This window comes from Denticeps clupeoides, chromosome 11 (assembly GCF_900700375.1).
Source record: "Denticeps clupeoides chromosome 11, fDenClu1.1, whole genome shotgun sequence".
In the NCBI taxonomy this organism is placed as follows: Eukaryota; Metazoa; Chordata; class Actinopteri; order Clupeiformes; family Denticipitidae; genus Denticeps; species Denticeps clupeoides.
In genome coordinates, this window is record NC_041717.1 from 6781779 (window position 1) to 6788574 (window position 6796).

Sequence of the window (6796 nt, forward strand, 5' to 3'; positions counted from 1 at the left end):
GTATCATTCCCTTTGACAATTATGCGAATGGCAGATTTTATAATCAAGAATCCTATTTTTGCACTTCCAGTGTCCTAGATAATTTCTCGTACTTCCAGGCACTAGCTAAAAAACCTCTAATACAGCCCTGTATTTTGCTGTTTTGCTTTATCAAACCAGGAGTATTTCTTAGTTTGGACCATTAAGGAACAGAGCTTTCACATGTTTTGCCCATTTTTGGCTTTTGCTTATCGATTTATTTGGAAAGTCCACTTTTTTCAACACTGCTGTCTGCAACTCATCTCAATAGCCTCGACCAGAACATCATGTCATAATATTTTGTCTAAAGATTAGACAAAATAATCACGACCATTCTTTTATTCCTTCATATTTTCATGTAAGTATATTTTAAAGTATATACTATTTGTAAGTATATCAGAATCAGAATCGTATTTGTATATAATTAAAGCATAAAGGTCTAAAGAAACCCTTACGGGGCAAAGCCAACCGGGCTCTAACTCATACTAATACAATTGCAAACACATAGAAAATTGAATAAAAATACTGAAGACAAGCAGAGAGAAAGAAAAAACTTTGCCTGCATTATGGGCAGTGGTGGGTAAGTCCCAACTGGTCCAGGTGCCACTGAGATGCCCTTGAGCAAGGTTCCATACCTTCACACTGCTCTCAAAAGGCTGATGGGTTAAGTGCAGAGGACATGTTGGGTTGTGTGCACTGTGTGCTTCTCTGCGCCATCATGATGACAAAATAATTGCTTTCACCTTTTTATACATGGTAACGGCTTTGAGGCACATCACACTGAAACAGTTGCCGTTTCCATTTGTTCTATGCCTGTGGCTTTGTTGAGCATCATTTGCAAAGATGGATGCACCAATGGGATTGTGTTTTCTAGGTGTTTCTAAGCCCCATCCAATTAGGTTGAAATAGGATTTAATGTCTGGATGTCGTCCAATGAAGCAAAATAGGCTAAAAAAAGCCTGATAATCGGTTCAAAGTAACTGAATAACAATCTTGTTTTGAAAGCGTAAGGAGTAGATAACACATATGCCTGAGTTAAAAAGTATGTTATAAATGACGTATTATCTTCCCAACTCAACTTCTGGGTCTGCATCAACCTTCCATCAGTCATGTCAACATTTGAACTTCAAGCATGTTTCTCCAGAACACCAGCTGACTGCTGGTAATGTTGAGTAAAGGTGAGGCCGGGTTTGTCTTCGCATAGCGAAGAGTCTGGCCAACGAAGAGGAATGCAGTGGTGGCGCCTACTTCTCTCCCCTCTCTCTCTCTTTCTTGTGCAATCACTCTTTCCATCTCTCTTGCTTGACTCCTTTTGTGATGGTCCACTTCACTCCAGCCCTAAACAATGCTCCCGACTCTCACACTTCTGGCAATCTAGTGAATTGTGCAGTTGTTGTCACAACAGGTTCCACCTCCAGAAACAATTGTCTCTAATGCCATAATGACAGGCATTAAAATTCAATTTAACTAGCTTTCATTCCTAATGTGAATATTATTTATCATACGACTAATAGCTACAAAGCATGTAAATACACAGCAGCTGAGACAATATTAACAATAATCTGAGAGACTCCAGGCCAGTACCACTGCTGGTAACCCAAGGATACACACCAAACATTGAGGACCAAGGGTCTAGAGATCTTTTTAGCAACCTTGCATCAGAGGGTCCCGGTTTTGATTTCAGGCTGGTGGCATTTGAAAGTTCTCTCTGTGTATCTGTGAGGTTCTACCAGGTTCTCTGTTTTCCCCGACAGTCCAGTTGTATCCAGGTATGGAGAATTTGGCGCTGGTGTAGGATAAATTGCCCCTGTTGTGTGCTCGTCCAGCTCACTGGCACTGTCTCCAGGGGTTGTCTCTGCACAGTGTCTGAAGATTTCTGGGAAGACTGGATAAGCAGTGTAGAAAATAGCTGGATGGATAATTTTAGCATTTTACCAATGCTAATGCTAATATGTACGCAACACATGTTTACAGTAAATGCAATAAAATAAATATATTACTCTGTGGCCAAGGTTAACCTGAAAAACGACATGCCTAATATGGTGTGTGAAATAAAAATATGTATAGGATGTGTAATATTTTATGTAATGCACAATGACATTAAGGTGAAAGATAATAAGCCCAGTGCACGCACCACAAATGAGTTCAGGTGAGCTGCCTTGTCCAAAGCACAAAAACCCCATAATGACGTTCAGTTCAGTTCGGTTTTAATTTTCAGCCATCCTTGGTAAAACTGCCTCTAATTGTCCCTGTCATGCTAATCGGCACAGCCAGTCTGAAGTGGAGCGGAAAGACGGGGCAATTTTCACATTAGAACAGCGGCAGAAACAGAGAGGGAGTCAGAGGTGAGCAGAGCCTGGAGATCTCCTGAGATGAGTGCAGATGGCTCCATGTCTGAGCTCACGAACTACAGAGGCAGGAGGATGTGACAAGAGAGCCTGACACACACAGACAAACACAGCCACACAAATAGCCGTTTTCTTCAACAACAAATCCGCACTACAAATATGAGGATGAGGGACATAGTCCCCTTCGTGCAGTTTTTTGTTTAATAATATTGATAAAAGAGGATCTAAAGCACAGCAGGGACATGGGCACGTGACAATGAATATGACACGAGGCGAGTAATAATGGAGTAATTTACCCGCGCTCTTTCCTCTGTGGATGAAAAGAGACACTGCCTCAGCGACGCTGTTTATCTAAAAACATTCGCGGCCCCATATCCTTTAATGTCCTCTTGAGATGTCTATCATGTTTAGGGGAACTTATGAGCAGAGTTTTCAGAAGATCGCATCTTTTTAGCAGCAGCTTTAGAGGAATAGCGCCACGCCGATGGTACGCGCCCCAGATTTGGAGGTGGGTCACATAAATCCTCAGCGCGTTTTAGCCCGAGAACAGTGTGGTAGACGATGGCTTATAGATACGAAATAGATGCAGTACTGTGAGACATGATAACTTGAACATTAGGCCGAACAGGCTGAATGGGGGGGTGGTCTGCTATTACCATCCCCCTCCACTATCAGCCCAGTCATCTGCATGTGTACAGCATGGTGTCTGCAGTCTGGCTCCATAAGGCTTATCTGGGTTCTTGGGTGACTTAAACAATTATACATAATCACACACACACACACACACACACACAAGCACACCAACAGAATGCAGCAAAGAGCCACAAGCAAGGAACACACAGAGCTAAAGACAAGGAAATAATAAAATAACAAATATGTATAATTTATGAGTTCCAGCAAATTATGAGACATGTAGACATGCTAAAAGGCTTCAGAGGTTGCTTGTGTCTGGCAATTTTAATAACTCCAGAATGCAGCTAATCATATGTAATCCACAATCATTTCCACTGCGCTTGGCAAACTAAGAGCCGACATTTCTCACAGTCTCAGATCCAGAGTTCTTCTGCTCAGTCCGCGCTGTGATCCGATTCCTGCAGATCAGTATCAAAGCACAAAAGGATGTGAGCTCAGAGACAATTTCACTGAGAAAGACACACAAGGCAGCCATAATGTCCCACAAGTGAACCATTTACCCAGGAATGGCCATTCATTATTCATTTCACCCTGATAGCTTAATTTTCTCCGATACTTTTAGCCGGAACAATTCTGTTGGCAGGAAAATTATTATTAATGGAAGAGATTGCAGAGTTTTTGGAATAACATGGTTGTTGTACTGGTTTTGTAGTGACTTGTTGTTTATGCAGGATTATTATCATGGATTTGTTTAAACTGTCTGATGATAAAGAGAGTGATATAAAAAGTAAAACCTAATACATTTCCATAGATTGAATTCAAATTCAGTTAACTTCAGTCTGATGAAAAATGCATGAAAAGTACATTTTCTCACAATGTTTCTATAATGCCTCAACTGAATCTAACTGCAGTCTGAGTGAAAATTCAGTGAAAGGACAGAGAGAGAGTTCTGCAAGCACATTCTTCCCACACGTCTTGGTTAAAACAAATTAAAAGAATGTATTTCTTGCTGAAATGTCGAGCAGATTAAAACACATTTTTCTTCTATGAAGGTCTGTAAACTGTGATTTATAACTACCTGTTGCACTACTGCTCGGCATGTGAGCCTTGCATATGCCATATTTAGATGTGGTCATACATGTGGTTATTATTTTTCTTTGTTGCTTGTCATGTACATTACAGGTTCAGATATGCATGTCTATATGTTTTTTTTTGCTTTTATATCGGCCTTATTGTTCCCTAATACTGTATCTGTAGTCTCTTTCCAAAATTCAGCTGTGGTGCAGAATTACAGCCACTTTGGTCCAGTCCCACAATGAGATTTCCCCAGGATGCGCCATTTCCGTGTCTGTAGCTTTAAATGCTAACACGGAGGAGAGAGGCGGGACGAGGAGGAGAGCGACCTATAGAAGTGAGTGGGCATTGGTGGAAATTACGTCATCAACACCATTCACCAACCACAATGTTAAGTGCAGAGAGGGATTTGAGTCAGAGTTTTTCCCGAAAAAATTAAATGAACACACTGGTTCTTCAGTGGATGAGAAAGGGGAAGTAATCTTTCCCCTTATGACAACATGATGGGAAAATTTCAGATCCGGTCATCTGAGCTGCTGCTCTCTGAACGGTGAAGCAGAATGGCCAAAGCACTCTTTATACCCCATCGCCATCTCAAGCCACTGCAGGACCACAGACAGGATTTCATATTAATATTAGTAATCTCACAAAAGGAAAATGTCATAATAGTACCTTTAAAGTAATCATGTTGTAACATTGTAACTGTTGCTGAAGTAGCATTTTGCTGCATTCTCAGAGCAGAGCAGAGGGTATGTTTGCCAGCAATGCATCAAGTATGTGATGTGCATCTTCAGCACTTTTCAATATCAGTGCAAACGAGAAATGAAATGCTGGCTGGAAGTCAGTTGTAATCAAATAAATAAATAAAAAACTATGTCTGCTAAAAGCCTGTTGTTCACTAGGACTGAACAACACCAATACTTTTGGAACGTTCTGTTCTCTGTCACTTTTCTCCGACACACATAGAAACAGATGAACACAGATGCCACAACACACATGAGCTGCTAACTTTCAGATGAGCTTATCTCAAGTGAGTCAGGAAGGACAGCTTACAGGGAAGGGCCTGAGAGATCGGGGGAAGAGATAGCAGAGTGACTGTTTGTCATCAGCCCTCTTATCTTTACACTTTTCTCTCACCTCTACATCTGCCAGAAAGTTCTGTTGAACATCAGTTTGACTAGGAAACCAAGCGACAGGCAGGAAGAACGTGGACCAACAGTTCAGCTGGGTTAAGAAAAAGTCATTTGTGCTTGAGGTTCTTCACGCACACACACACAGACAGACACTTCCTGTCATTGACTGGAATTGTCTGTCTACATAAAGATTCACACACACACACACACACACACACACACACACACACACACACACACACACACACACACACACACACACACACACAGGTTGTCCCTTGGCCTCTGTGCAGGTGTGTGAGAGTTGATAAAAGGGAAGGGTGCTTTGTGGTTCAGCGAGGTGTGGCTCCCTGCTCTGGCATTTCCGCAGCGGCCTGGCATTGCGACCGGGGATGCCGCCGCCGCGCTTATCGGCAGTCCAGACCAGGGCACAGACCCCCACGAGCACGGCCCGCTGCCTGATCCCGCGTGCTCCTGCCTCATTCTCACCATGGCCCTCGGAGAGCTCGTCCCGGAGAGATCCCGCCACAATCAGGCCGACCTCTAAACCCCACCATCTCAGCCTGGTCTGACCGAGGCCTGAGGGCCTCCAACCTATCTTGGCAGTGAAATGTCATCTCACCAGCTGACATTTCTGCTATCACAACCCTGATTTGATCGACACGTGAAACAAGAGGAAATAAAGTGGCAAAATGTTATAGGTGTCCTACCCTGATAAAGCCATTTATTCATTAGTAAGCCTCACTTGTCCATGAACAGCTAAACACTACTGTGTGTTTGCAGTGGTGTGATAAAAGAGCCGCAGGGCTGTAAGTTGGACAGCATGCTTGTATACAACACAAGGCCTTTTCGGCACGTCTGCTGCATTGCATCTGGAGTTTTAACCCCAAGTTCCCGCTGTGAATGGCATCGTTATCCAGTCTACGCCGTTCCTTGTTCCTGAGAGAACATTTGATGTGAGCGAAAAGCTTCTACTGTCTGAGATGGACCTTCTTCTGAGGCAAAATGTGCCACATGAAGCAGCAGGTGACAGCTTTTTGTTTGCATTTGCTCCTGACTAAATGTTGCTAATGAATGTATTGGTAGGACACTGGATAGGAGAGACGCAATGCCAACCTACTGTGAGTGTCTGCAAAAGGACTGTGCCATTTCCAGAGTTATTTTGTAATGATCTCAGCAGTTAGCACCAGTGTTGCCAGATACGGCTGATGGTTCCCAGTCAAATAAATTGCTGGAATTTACATAATATATAAAACGTATCATTTGAGGCCACTGTAGCATATATTAAAGTAATGAAGTCAAAGTATAGCCTACATACAACTAACAACAGCAGCCAACCAACACAAAGCCATTCGATGACAGGGTGTGCTTGGCTTTACAAACTGGGTTAAGAGCAACTTATTTTAACAATACGCCCGTCGTCTGAAAGCAGCCTAAAGACAATCTTTGCAGGGTATTAAATAATGAAGCTGCATTTGCCCTGCCAACCACTGCACTCCACTACATGCACTTCACTATATGTAGTTTAGGGTATTTTGCTACGGTCTCATTTCATCTGTGTTTTTTTTTTTATTAAACATGCATTTGTCA